Source organism: Thamnophis elegans, chromosome Z (assembly GCF_009769535.1).
Source record: "Thamnophis elegans isolate rThaEle1 chromosome Z, rThaEle1.pri, whole genome shotgun sequence".
Classification (NCBI taxonomy): Eukaryota; Metazoa; Chordata; class Lepidosauria; order Squamata; family Colubridae; genus Thamnophis; species Thamnophis elegans.
Window position 1 is genome coordinate 70181747 of NC_045558.1, and position 14241 is coordinate 70195987.

The 14241-nt window shown below is 36.4% G+C and overlaps 1 protein-coding gene across 1 annotated transcript in view; it reads left to right on the forward strand.

Annotated features, from left to right (window-relative positions):
* Positions 1-664: 664 nt before the first annotated feature.
* The window catches only part of NME8 (NME/NM23 family member 8), a 55793-nt gene continuing 42216 nt past the window's right edge, over positions 665-14241 (forward strand). The window contains exons 1-2 of the mRNA XM_032235873.1: positions 665-737; positions 5952-6044. The gene's annotated coding sequence lies outside the window, so the exon portion shown is untranslated. The remainder of the gene's footprint in view (positions 738-5951; positions 6045-14241) is intronic.

Consider the following 14241-nt stretch of genomic DNA (forward strand, 5'->3'; position numbering starts at 1 on the left):
GCGTGCATGCTGGCAGAGAAGCCTCCTTTACCTTTACCTTTAGGATATGGATCAAAAAGCAACTTTTTTTTTTTAAATGAACATTTTTCATATAGAGTAAGCACGTTAGTTGTACATATACACTTCATGACATGTAACAGAAATGAATACGGGTCATTTAGCATCTGTTTGAACTTACAAAAGACCTCCTCAGATCTACTTACAGTTCTGATGTGTCCCCCCCCCCCCCACAAACATCTTGCATACATGTGATCTCATTTGGGATGTTTTGCAACTATTTTGCATTTACAGCCATTTGCACAATCCTGCAGTCACATGACAATGGTTTTACTTCACAACAGCAACATTTGCTTCATGACTGCCATAAAATGTTCATTAAATTAGGTGCAGTCATGTGGTAACTCATTAACAACCACCACAACTTACAATTATAGTTCCAGGTTCAATTACAGTGCCAAATATTTAATTATTTCATTTCCATAACACACCTCTAAACTGAGAAAGCTTGGAAAATAACTGCAGAAAAATAAATTGGTGTCAAATACAAATAGTTCAATGACAGTTCTTTTTAGAGTAGCAAATAAGCATCAAGTGCTTATATTATTTATTCTTTTGGAATGGTTATACAGCTTCCTAAGTTAATTATTGCCTTTCTTTTAGAGGAGGAAAAGTGTGTGGTTGTCATTATAAAACCGGATGCTGTTACAGAAGGAAAAGTTGAAGAAATAAAGCAATTGGTGAGCATAAAAACACGGACACAATTCCATTTCAATTTTAAATGAGAATAGAAGGAATTTGCTAAGATGAATCCCTAAAATTCATGAGTGGCCTGAGCTGAGCAGAAGACACATTGTTATGATAGTTTAGTGTGAGCCATGCCAAGGCTTGTTAAGAGCCCAAGTAAACTGTCTTACATGACAGGTAGCTGCTCTTAGATGCATCACTGAATGACTGCTATGACATGGATGAGACACCTATGAATGGGCCAGGGATTTGATCATATAGCGATTAATTTTATTTATTGTCTCCTCTTTCTACCACCACCACTCACATCAACAAATCCCTTCATTTATAGTAAAAATGATATTTGATTAGCAATGCCCTTTCTTAACAGGGTAGTCTAGTTCAGACACATTGGATACCCTAATATCTGGATTGTTTTTATATGTTTTCTCTAGTGAAACCATGCATATGGTTTAGAAGCTATTATACAGATGCAGCAGCCGGATTGCTCAAATAAGCATCTATTAGTGTTGAAGTTCCTGCATTGGCTACTTACTAGCTATTGAACCAAGTAAAGGTTCTTCTAATGGGATTCAAAATTCTAACCATTATGTTGCCTGTTAAATCTAACAGACGTGTAAAATACTAAGGTCATTGGAAAATCATTATTGTGACATACTGCTGGATGTGACAGCTGCTTTTTGGGAATGCTCTTTTGTCTGACATTCAGGTGATATCAGCCTTGATGTGTTTTTCCAGCTCAAATGTGCAGTATTGTTTAAGATAATTTTTGTTATGGAGTGAACTAAAATTATTGACTAAATAAGGTAATTAATAAGTCATATATAAGAAAAGATAACAGAATGTGGTTGAACTTTTTGGCTTTGAAAAACTATAATCTGATTAATATTTAGCTGAAAGACTACCCAGAAATTGTGAGCTGCACACTAGAAAAAACTGAAGCTGGAAGAACAAAACAATAAATCACTTCAATTTAGTGGTTAAAAAACATGTAAATCAAGATAAATTTTATCTTTTTAGTGAAGTGTTCATGAAAGTCTGCATAACAATACACACATACCACTTAATGTAAAATAAAGTTTTAGGGCTAAAACTGTATGATGGATTAAATATTTACCAGGTAAGTATAGTATACTTAGCATACATAGTATACCATAAAGTCTTATTGAGTGCTGGAAAAAACAGCCTACAAAACTGGAGTGCTGGAAAAACTGGCCTACAAAAAAGACCAAAAGAAGAGTACGAAAGAGACCTGGCAAGCAAAGTATTACATTGTCAAAGCATTAAAAAAAATAACAATCCAAGCAGATAATAACAAGATATGGCAATGGCTAAGAGCAGGAAAGTAAGAGACAGATTTTTGGATGCACAAGATCAAGCTTTAAAAACAAATGCATACAAAGCCAGAACTGAAAAGACAGCAACAATGCAAAGAAGGTGAAGAAGCAATGGACTACCTAGTTAGCTACTGCAAGAAAATAGCAGATTAATTAAAAATAATGACATGACAACGTAATTACAATGGTGCACTAGAAGATCTGCCAAAAATAGCAATAGCACTTAGATTATATCTTAAGAAGTAATTCTTTTTTTAAACCACTCATGGAAAAAGAAACTAATGCTATTGTGATCTGCAGAACATATTCCATGTATACACTTATGCCCATAGAATACTCAAACTATATTCTGTATGTACCAAACTAATCAAGCTACTAGAAGAAAATGTAAAGGGTCTAGAGCAAGGGTGTCAAATTCGATTTCATTGAGGGCCACATCGGGGTTGTGTTTGACCTTGGGGGCTGGGGTGGTTCTACGTGGCCAGCTTGACATCACTTGTGTCAGGGGTGTCTGTGGTGGCCCAAGTGCGCTGCCTGTGAAAACATGCTTCTGAGCTCCATTTTCAGATGCAACAGCCTCCTACTGCCTTCTGCCAGTGAAAATGAACTCAGGGGGCCACATGCAGCCCCCCTCAGCTCCATTTTCACTGGCAGAGGGTGGCATGAGGCTATCACAGTTGGAAACGGAGCCTGGGAGGGCTGTGCATGAGTTTCCCAAGCTTAATTTTCACTGGCAGAGGCACCACTGGCCGGTCCTTTGCTGTTTTTAGGGTGGCCCCGAGGCCTTGAGTTTGATACCCCTAGTCTAGAGGAAGCGCTAACCACTCTGAAATTCAACCTACAAAATGAGAAACCCTAAACCTTGCAAGAAGAATATGCCCAAATTGACCATAATAATGCTCAAACAACTTCTAAAAGAATTGACCCCTTAAAGGAAGAAGAAGACAGATGGAAATATGTCACTCATAGAAGAAAAAAAAACCTAGTACAAAACCCCTTTCCAACCCAATCCACTCTGATGAAGAAAGTCAAGGACTTAGGTGTACAATAAGTTTTTTCAACTATACTTCCAATAAAAGGAAAACATCCGGCAAGAGAACCAATAATTCTAGATGTGAACCACTGGCTAAAGGGTTGGTGTCAAATGCCCAAAGACTGAGGAACAAATAGGGTGAACTTGAACTATTTATACATGAAATAGATATGATATAGTTGGAATAACAGAAACTTGGTGGGATGAAACCCATGACTGGAACATACTGATAAGAGGATACAAACTGTTCAAAAAAACCAGACCAAATAAAAGAGGAGGTGGGGTTGCACTGTATGTAAGGATCATAATATTGGTACAGAAATGCATGAAACTGAAGACAAAAACTTCCTAGAATGCATATGGGTCAATATAAAAGAAAAAAAGAACAACATTGCCATAGATGTATACTATAGGCCACCAATCAAGCAGAAAAAACAGATGTCTTTTTTGCTAACCAACTAACAAATATATGTAGGAAACACACTAGAATAGTAATGGGGGGACTTCAATTATCCTGACATCAATTAAAAGACTAATTCTGCACCAAGTGAGAAATCAAATAGGTTCCTAACCAACCTAGCTGACAACTTTGTTGTCCAAATGGTAGAGGAGGGAACTAGCAGGACAGCCGTACTGGACTTAATTCTTACAAACAGAGAAAAAGTGATAAAGGGACTTGGAACTGTGGAAACCTTGGGTGAGATTTCAACATAATGCAAACACAAACAACAGAAAATGATACCAGAGTTTTATATTTCAAAAGAGCTGATTTTAATAAACTCAGAGATAACTTGGGAAAGATTCCTTGGATGAAAATCCTAAAGGGGAAAATAACTCAAGAATCTTGGGAAACTCTGAAAAATATCATAAAAGCCCAGTCCAGAACAATAACCCTGAGAAAGAAAAACAAGAAATCCAAGAAGAAACCAGCATGGCTGCAGAAAGATCTCTCTGACAAATTGAAAGACAAAAAGGAATACACAACTAAGGCAAAATATCAGATATCCAGAACATGCACAGATAAAGTCAGAAAAGCAAAGGCTCAGAATGAATAAAGACTTGCAACAAAATCAAAGATAATAAAAAAGTGTCTTCCAACATTTAAATAACAAGAAAAAAAAATCAAGGAAACAGTCCACTAAAGAGAAGATGGCAAGGAAGTAACAGGCAGCAGAGAGAAAGCAGAGCTGCTTAACTCATACTTTGCATTGGTCTTCATGCAAAAAGGAACTATAGCTCAAACTACAAAAACATAACTGTAAAAGACAGATTTGAAATAAAAGTTAAAATAAACAAAAATAGTAAGAGAACACCTGTCTGATTTTGAAGAATACAAATCACCAGGACCTGATGGGCTTGTCAGAGTGTGCTCAGCGTGACTATTATTTTGAGACAACCCAGTAGCAAAATACAGTACACAGAGGTTTTGTCTGTGTATATAAACAGTGGTTTATATACAGGACCTATATATACATACATACACGTGTCAGGCAAATACTAGGCAAGCAATCAATCTTCAACTCTACATGGAGAACTACAATAGAAATAGATATACGAGGAGAGAGATACACAAGAAGAGAGAAATACACCCTCAAATGGGCTCCTTTATATAGACAGCTTCTTAAAGCGGCGATAACTGGGCTTCTTAAAGTGGCACTATTTCTGCTGACTCATCCTCATTCTAAAGGAGCTGGCAGATGTCATCTCAGAATCATTGTACCACATCTTTCAAAAATCCTGGTGCACCGGAAAACTATTAGAGGACTGGAAAAGAGCTGATGTGGTTCTGATCTTCAAAAAAGAAAAGAAAAAAACACCCAGGAAACTACAGACCGATCAGCCTAACATCAATACCTGGGAAGATACTGGAAAAGATAATAAAAAAACAGATCTGCCAAACTCTAGAATAAAGTAATAACTAGCAGTCAGCACGTGTTTGTTAAAAACAGATCTTCCAAAACCTATCTTATTTAATTCTTCAACATAGCGACTAAATTAGTAGACCAGTGAAATATTATGGACATAATATGCTTAGACTTCAGCAAGGCACTCAACAAAGTAGACCACAATCTTCTTCTTGGTAAGCTAGAAAAAAGTGGGACAGATAGTATCATAACTGGCCAACAAACCGTACTCAATGAGTAGTCCTTAATGGTTCTACATCTACATGGAGGGAATTAAACTGGGGTATCACAAGGTTCTGTCTTAGGCCCAGTACTCTTCAATATCTTCATAAGCAATTTAGATGAGGGAATAGACAGGGAACTTACCAAATTTGCAGATGACACTAAGCTGGAAGAAATAGCCAACACCCTAAAAGATAGGTTCAAGATCCAGATGGATCTTGATGAACACTGGACCCTATCTAACAAAATGAAATTCAATGTAGAGAAAAGTAAAATCTTACACTTAAGCAAGAAAAACCATGTAAACATATAGACTGAGTGAAACCAGGTTTAATAGCAGTAACTGTGAGAGGAATCTTTGAGCCTTAGTGGATAACCAGATAAATATGAGCCAGCAGTGTGCAGCTACATAAACAGAGGGATACAATCAAGATCAGGTGAGGAACTCTATTGACTTTGGCTTTGAAATGTATTTTGTCAGTTCTCAGAATGCAGCACCTTGTCAAACATTCTAATAAAATCATTACCAACTCTAGCAATGGAAAGAAACTCCTTTAAGCTTTTGGTAAGATGTACATTTATTTACATATTAGTTAACATATTAACATATTCTTAAACTAAATAATTGGTTAAATTGAAAAAACTTTAAAAACTGAAACAAATAACCCATTTCCCCCCTTTTAAATATACTTGCATTTTCTACAACTGAAGATTATTGAAGCAGGCTCTGTCATTCTTGCAGAAGACAAGAAGATTTTAACTGATGAGCAAGTTAGGAATTTTTATGAAAGCAAATCAAAAGAGGTAATAAGCTCTAGAAGATGGGGAGGTGAGGGCACAGTTACTGTTAAGCTATAAAAGGCTTTCAATATAGAGGAAAATATTGTTCATTGTAATTACTGAAAATTAATTGTATAAATTGCATGTTATCATAGTTGTGAAAGTTCAACCAGATCATGCCTTTTAAATAACCCAGGAGTTAAAGAATTTATGAATGAATTTCTCTCAAGGCTATCTTCCCAAGCTTTCCCAAGGCTACCTTCCTAAAAACTTAAAGGGTCTTCTAGAATCATGAACAATCATTATTCTAATATAACACAATAATGAGACAATATTTCTATTATTTCAACCATGGCTGGGTAATGTTAAAAACATTATAATTCAGTAGGAGAAATGGCTTCAATGCCAGAACTAGAATAGAGCTAGAATAGCTAGAATAAAGATGTTTTGGCTCTTTGGTTTGAAAGTCTCACTAGATGCTTTTCAGATTTCCTAACTCAGTATCTCCAAAAGCAATAATGTCAATTGAAAGTGATTTGGATAGAGACAGTTGGTGCCTGCAGGCAAAGATGGGTTCCTAATGGTTTGGACCGATGCAGCCCAGTAGGGTATTCTTGGCACTTACACACCCCAATCAGGAACAAAGAATATTTATGTACTTTCTTTGCATGTCACTCTCCTACATGACATTAATGTGTCCAATAACATAAAATGAAGCCTTTTCAAATAATGTAACATTTGGAAGACAATCCGTTCTCATATTAATATAGTTTACCAGTATCTACTAAATCCTTATCTATATTGATGGCATGAGCATTCTAATTTCTAATATCTTATCTCATTATATTGATGAAGAAGTGTAGGCACTCTTTGGGATACTATTTTATCCATATAGTACTAATTCTAAGGTTTGCTTGGTCAAATACACTCCACTTTACAGTATAATTATAAATTGTCATCATTAGCTAGGAATTTTAATTTTCCTGGAGGGAGGAGGTTATTGCTATACTGTATATGCTTCATTTCCTTCTGTGCTCACATTTATTTTTTGTTAATTTTTTCAAATACCATGCATTTGATTCCTTGGTCTTTAATTCCTTGGTCTGAGAGAGGTGATTGTTTTATTGAGAGTCAGAATGTAATCATAAAATATCTAGAATTTTAAACAATCTTAAACTAGAGTACTGTTATTATAAACATTTCTTAGAAAATATCAGTTTATTTATATATATACAGTTCTATGTATTCAACCTATTTGTTCCTTAATAGTCAGTTATATATATTTTAGTAGATGTGAGAGCCAGCATGTTAAAAAAAAGTTAAAATATTAAACTAGAATTTTTTGATTTTTTTTTTATTTTATTGAACATTTATAGGCCGCCCTTTTCCCTGAGGGGACTCAGGGCGGCTTACAATCACAAAGGAAAAGGAGTGTAGGACAGTGCAAAAAGAAATGTGAACAAAAAATAAATTAAACAATAAAACTCAACATTCACTCAACATTCGGGAGGGGCGAAAATAGACTTAGCCCCAGACCTGACGGGCTAGCCAGTTCTTCTTACTCCAGAATCAGGGAGTAATGTCCTTAGAAGAAAACTAAAATATAAATATATCAAGTAACATGAACTACGAATAAAAAATAACATTCTCTTTAACATTAATTCACTTATTCTTTAAAATTAACATTCTGTAAGATCCTGCCTCTACTCCCCGTTCAAGAAAGTACGAACTCTTAAGATAGCAGCATTTCAAAAGGAATCTTTTATTGAAAGGAAGTGAGTGCAAGACAAAAGCAAAGCATTGCCTAAGGCCCCTTAGGCAATTCCGTTAGGAGAAAGAAGTTAGAAATGCCTCCCCTTAGTCCAATATTAAATGAGCCAATCCACAGATGCCAAGATGTTGTAGAAATGGCCGTCCTGGGAAGGAGATAAGGTACTGTTCCCAGGTGCTTCTTTCAGGGGGCTTCAAGACTTAGGCAAAACAGATAGCCCTCCCAACTTACACATTCCCCCAAAGGTAAAGCATTGGGCAGATGGATGTCAGACCTAGGGTTATAAAGTAAGGGATTACAGGATATGCACAAAACAGGAAGAGGGCAATAAGCGAATAAAGGGATCCAGACCCCCTCCTCACAGAAATGGCAGTGTCACGATAGGGATCTGACACATTCGTTATTATTATTATTATACAATTGTATCACAGCGGCCAGTTGTTTCGCCGGATTTGGCATTGGTTACTAGTCGGGCCTCACCCAGGGGCCTAGGACGTCATAACGTATTTTTGTAATATGCATGCAGATCCAAGCAGTGTGGCTTTTTGCATTTGACTGATGGTGATTTTGTCAATTTTTAACTGTTTTAAATGTAATTCCAGTGCTTTTGGAATAGCACCCAGTGTGCCGATTACCACTGGAATTACCACTGCTGGTTTGTGCCATAGTCGTTGAATTTCGATTTTTAAGTCCTGGTATTTTGTGATTTTTTCATGTTCCTTCTCAGCGACCCTGCTATCACCTGGTATTGCGATGTCTGTGATTGTGACCTTATTTTTCTCAACCAGTGTGATGTCTGGTGTATTATGCGCCAGTATTTTGTCCATTTGTATGCGAAAATCCCACAAGATCTTGACCATCTGATTTTCGGTGACTTTTTCAGGCTGATGTTCCCACCAGTTTGTTGCTGTTTTAATATTATAATTTTTGCACAAATTCGAATGGATCATTTGTGCTACTGAATTGTGCCGCAATTTATAATCAGTCTGCGTGATTTTTTTACAACAGCTGAGTATGTGATCAACAGTTTCATCAGCTTCTTTGCAAAGTCTGCATTTGGCATCATCAGAGGATTTTTCGATTTTGGCCTTAACGGGCATTTGTGCGGATAGCTTGTTCTTGCGCAGACAAGATTAGTGACTCTGTTTCTTTCTTTAATGTACCTGTTGTTAACCATCACCAAGTTTTTTCACTGTCCACTTTATCTTTTATTTTTTCCAGAAATTGGCCATTCAGTGCTTTGTTCTGCCAACTCTCCATTCTGGATTTTATCACATCTTATTTTGCTTTTTTTTTTTAAGTAGTGGTAGCCTTTATTATTATTTTTTTCCTGGATGTCCCTGGCTACAGCTTTAAGACTTATTTGCTTGAATGCCATTTTATATCGATTCTCTTGATGGTTCATTTTTTTATGATCAAGCTGGAATTCTGATAAGTGGAAGTTTGTATTTCCAAATAATAATTTAGATACAATCTTGAAATTTTGGAGGTGACTGGAACTTGTAATAAATAAGAATACTTCTGCAGAGAAAATTTGGTAGGAATGAACAATGGATATGGATATGGTATCCTGTTTCCCTGAAAATAAGACCTCCCAGGATAATAAGCCCAATCGGGCTGAAATAACCCCTCCCTGAAAATATTGCAACATGGAGAGCAGCCATGTGGTGACCACGCTCACTGCCTTCTGCACCTCGAATATAATAAGACCTCCCCAAAAATAAGGCCAAGCGCTTATTTTGGGGGTCAAAAGAAAATAAGACCCTGTCTTATTTGTGAGGAAACACGGTATATCCAGAGAGGAGAGATGGAAAAAGCCATGTTTCACATTGTGTTGTCATTTTCTTTTTCTTTTACTTCCCCTCCCCCTCTATCACTCCTATCTCACGGTACACTCCTTCCCTTCCTTCTCACCCTCCCTCCAATCCTCTCTCCCACCCTCTCTACCCCTCTTTCTTCTATCCCTCTACTCCTCCCTTCGGTGTATTTCTACTATCTATTAATATATTCAGCTTGTCCTATTTTTACAGTGAAAATAAAGAGCAACAGTATACAAGTGCAGTAGCGTTACTTTGAATTCTAACACATATTATATATCCCCCCTCCCCCCTCCCCCCTAACACCCCACCTCCCTTCCCCCCCCCCGACTTCCCAGAGCCCGTACACGGTATAGATTTTTAACAAACACAGTCTAAAATATATTAAGACAAAGGAAATAAAAAAAGAAGTTAATAACATCTCTGCATTGAACTCAGCTTCTTCCTGTTGCACTAACTTTGAGCAGTTTAGATTATTCCTAATCTTAAGCATAGGCTATCTGGAATTTCTTAGTCCCGTATTTGTTTTGTATATAGTCAATCCATTTTTTCCAGTCTCGTTTATATCTCTCATTTGAATGGTCTTTAAGATATGCCGATATTTTAGCCATCTCGGCTAGGTTTGTAACTTTCAAAGTCCATTCTTGAGTTGTAGGCAAGTCTTCCTTCTTCCAGTATTGCGCCACCAACAGTCTTGCTGCCGTTATTAGGTGCAGAACCAAATTAGTCTCTACCGCTGTAAAGTCAGTACATATACCTAGTAAAAATAACTGAGGAGCAAACTTTATCCTTCTTTTAAAGATATTTTGCATAATCCACCACATTTTTATCCAAAATGCTTTAACCTTTTGACAAGTCCACCATATATGAAAATATATAGCATCGAGAGAACCACATCTCCAACATTTAGGCTGTACATTCGGATACATAGAAGCCAGCTTTTTAGGATCTAAATGCCATCTATAAAACATCTTATAAAAATGTTCTCTCAGGTTTTGTGCTTGTGTGAATTTCACATTTCTTACCCATATTCTTTCCCATGTGTCCAACATTATTGGTTCTTCAATATTTTGAGCCCACTTTATCATACAATCTTTAACAAATTCTGTTTCCGAATCCATCTGTATTAGTACATTATATATCCTCCTTATATGCATTAAACTTTGATCTCTTATTTGTTTAAACAAATTATCCTCAACTTGGATAAAACCAGTTTTTTGGTCTATTTTCCACCTGGCCTGTAATTGGCCATACTGGAACCATGTTTGAACTACCTTCTTCTCTTTCAATACCTCTAAAGATTTTAGTTGTAGAACCCCCCCTTTCCAAAGTGAGAAGTTGTCTGTAGGTGGTTCTATCCTGTTTTTGTGCTATATTCATATTTTCAATTGCGTGTCTAGGAATTGCCCACATGGGTAACTTGTCATTTAGTTTATATTGATATTTTTTCCAGACCCGCAGTAAAGCATTTCTTAAGATATGACTTTTAAAATTCTTATCCAGTTTTTTGTTGAATAACAAGTAAGCATGCCAACCATATACCAGATCATGTCCCTTGATATTCAGTATTCTATCATTGGTTAAATGGGTCCAATCACTGCATCATAATATAGTTTTAGGTTAGGTAATTTCAAGCCTCCTCTCTCGCGTACATCTTGCATTATTTTCATCTTTACCCTCGGTTTCTTTCCGGCCCATACAAATTTGTTGATACCCTTCTGCCATTCTAAAAGATTCGGATATTTTTTAAGTATAGGTAACATTTGAAAAACAAATAAAAATTTTGGTAAGATGTTCATTTTCACTGCCGCTATCTTACCCAACAAAGATAAGTGCAATTTCTCCCATTTTTTCATCTCTATCTGTATACTCCGCCAAAGTGGTTCATAATTGTGCTTATATAATTTCCCGTTTGAGGCTAAAATATTAACCCCAAGATATTTGACTTTTTTGACTACCTCACATCCTAACATCCCTCCTAGTTCTTCCTTTTGTTTAGTATTCATATTTATAGCTAGTATTTTTGTTTTTCCTAAATTTATTTTAAAACCAGACACTTGACCATATTGATTAATCGTATTCATTAAAACCATACTGGATTCCTGCGGTTGTTCCAATATTATGACCAAATCATCCGCAAAAGCGCGGACTCTGTATTCTTGCTGCCTAATCTTGATCCCTTTTAGACCATCCAAGCCCTGTATTTTATTCAACAATACTTCCAAAGTTATAATGAACAATAGTGGGGACAAAGGACAGCCCTGTCTTGTACCTTTTCCGATTTGAAAAGTGTCTGTTAAACTTCCGTTGACTATGATTTGAGCTGTTTGCTGTTGGTATATTGCTTTAATTGACTGTAAAAAGCTATCTCCTATCTGCATTTTTTGCAATATCTTCAACAGAAATTGCCAGTTAACTCGATCAAAGGCCTTCTCAGCATCCAGAAATATGAACGCAGCATGGATTTGGTTGTTCTTTCCCAAATATTCTAATGCATTAATAATTAGTCTAACATTACTCTTTATGTGTCTCCCCTGTATAAAACCTGTTTGGTCGGTATGTATCAATTGTTGAATAACCACCATTAACCTATTTGCTAGTATTTTAGTAAAAATTTTATAATCTACATTAAGTAATGAGATAGGTCTATAATTTTTTGGTTGGGTAGTATTTTGATCTTCTTTGGGTATCAAAGATATAAACGCTGTCTTCCAAGATGGGGGCACTTTACCTTCCGTTTGAATTTTATTAAATAGTTCTCTAAGAGGTTCTACCATTTCTAACTGTAAATTTTTATAATAAACCGTTGTCAAGCCATCTGTGCCTGGCGCTTTCCCTAACTTCAGTTGCTTAATTACCTGCAAGATTTCCCCTGAGGTTATTGGTTGGTTCAACTTTTGCCTGTACTCTTCTCTAACTAGGGGTATTTTCTCTTTATCTAAGTATTTGTCTATATCTAAACCCTTAATTTTGTCCCCTTTATACAATTCTGTCAAAAATTCCCGAAATGCCTTTTGAATCTCCTCCTGTTGAAACACCTCCTTCCCTCTATAAATCAATTTAGTTACATTTCGAATTTACCTTTCTTTCCTAATCTGATAAGCTAACCATCTGCCCGGTTTATTTGCGTTACAAAAAGTGTTGTGTTTTGCATATAATAAACTAGTAGCTACCTGGTCAGAGATCAACATATCAAATTGGGATTTTAATATGGTAATTGCTTCCTTAACCTTTGTATCGCCTGGATTCAATGTTAATTCCAACTCTTTCCCTTTAATTTCCTCTTCCAATTCTTTTCATTTTAGCCCTTGTTTATGTCTATGTATTTTGTTTATATTCATCAGAACTCCTCTCATATATGCTTTGCTTGCATCCCATACAAATTCCATAGGTGTACCCTTATTCATATTCAGAACAAAATATTCAGATAACAATTTTTTACAATCATTAATGTACTTTTCATATCTGAATAAGTTTTCATTCAGCCTCCAAGACCTTCTTGCCTGCACTACCCTTCCCAATTCCATCCAAACTGGGTTATGATCCGAAAGGACCCTCGCCGCAATCTTTGTCTTCTTCACCCTAGAAAGTAAATAATTAGTGATTAGTATAAAATCAATCCTTGAAAAGGATTGATGTCTATCAGAAAAGAAGGTGAAATCATATTCCTCTGTGTTTCTTTCTCGCCAAATATCTCTCAATTCAAAGTCATCCATCATGTCAAAAAAAGGTTTGGGTAGTTTAGCTTGCATTTTAGTATTTGGGCGAGAGGTCTTCTTATCTCTTTTAGTGTCAATCACGCCGTTCCAGTCACCCAATAGTATACAAGACTTATAGTCCCACTGTACTAATTTAGCATGAAGATTTCTATAGAATCCGTCTTGCTGTTGATTAGGAGCATAAGTTCTCAAAAGTAATGTCTTTTTCCCTTCTAAGATTAGGTCTAGCGCGATATATCTTCCAAAGGGATCTGCTTCAATTAGTTCAGCCTTAATGTCTTTTCTTAAGTATACAACTATACCATTTTTCTTTTCCGTAGCAGAGGTCACAAAATGTTGACCAAGTTTGGGGTTAAACAAATGTTTTTGATCAGTTGATTTGATATGAGTCTCTTGCAGACAAATTATATCATTCTTGAACTGTTTAAGATAGTGAAATATTTTCTTTCTCTTCTGTGGAGAGTTCAGTCCATTGACATTCCATGTCAAAATCTTAGTTGTCATCTTTGGTTGCCTGAAGCTTTTTTAGAGCCTCCTGCATGGCCTGTTTAACCTTTGGCCTAGCTCCTCCCATGGCTTCTGAGCTTGTTGCTGTGACTCCTTGATCAATGGCCGGTGATTGTTGAGGTTGTTGCATTGTAGCTTGTTTTTCCATTCGTCTGGTAGTCATACGGCTAGGGCTTTGTTCCATGACACCTTGCCCTTCCGGGAAGGGAAGATGGTGTGTCTTGTCTGGTAGTTGTGTAGTTTGCTGTCTATCTCGTCCTTCTTGTGGTCTTTCTCCAGATCCAGATGGTGCAGGGTGTCCCACCTTCAGAATATTATGATAGCAATCTCGAGCTTTCCATACAGAGTTGAGACGATATCTTTGCTTGTCAAATGTAATTATAATACCAAATGGCACATCCCATCTA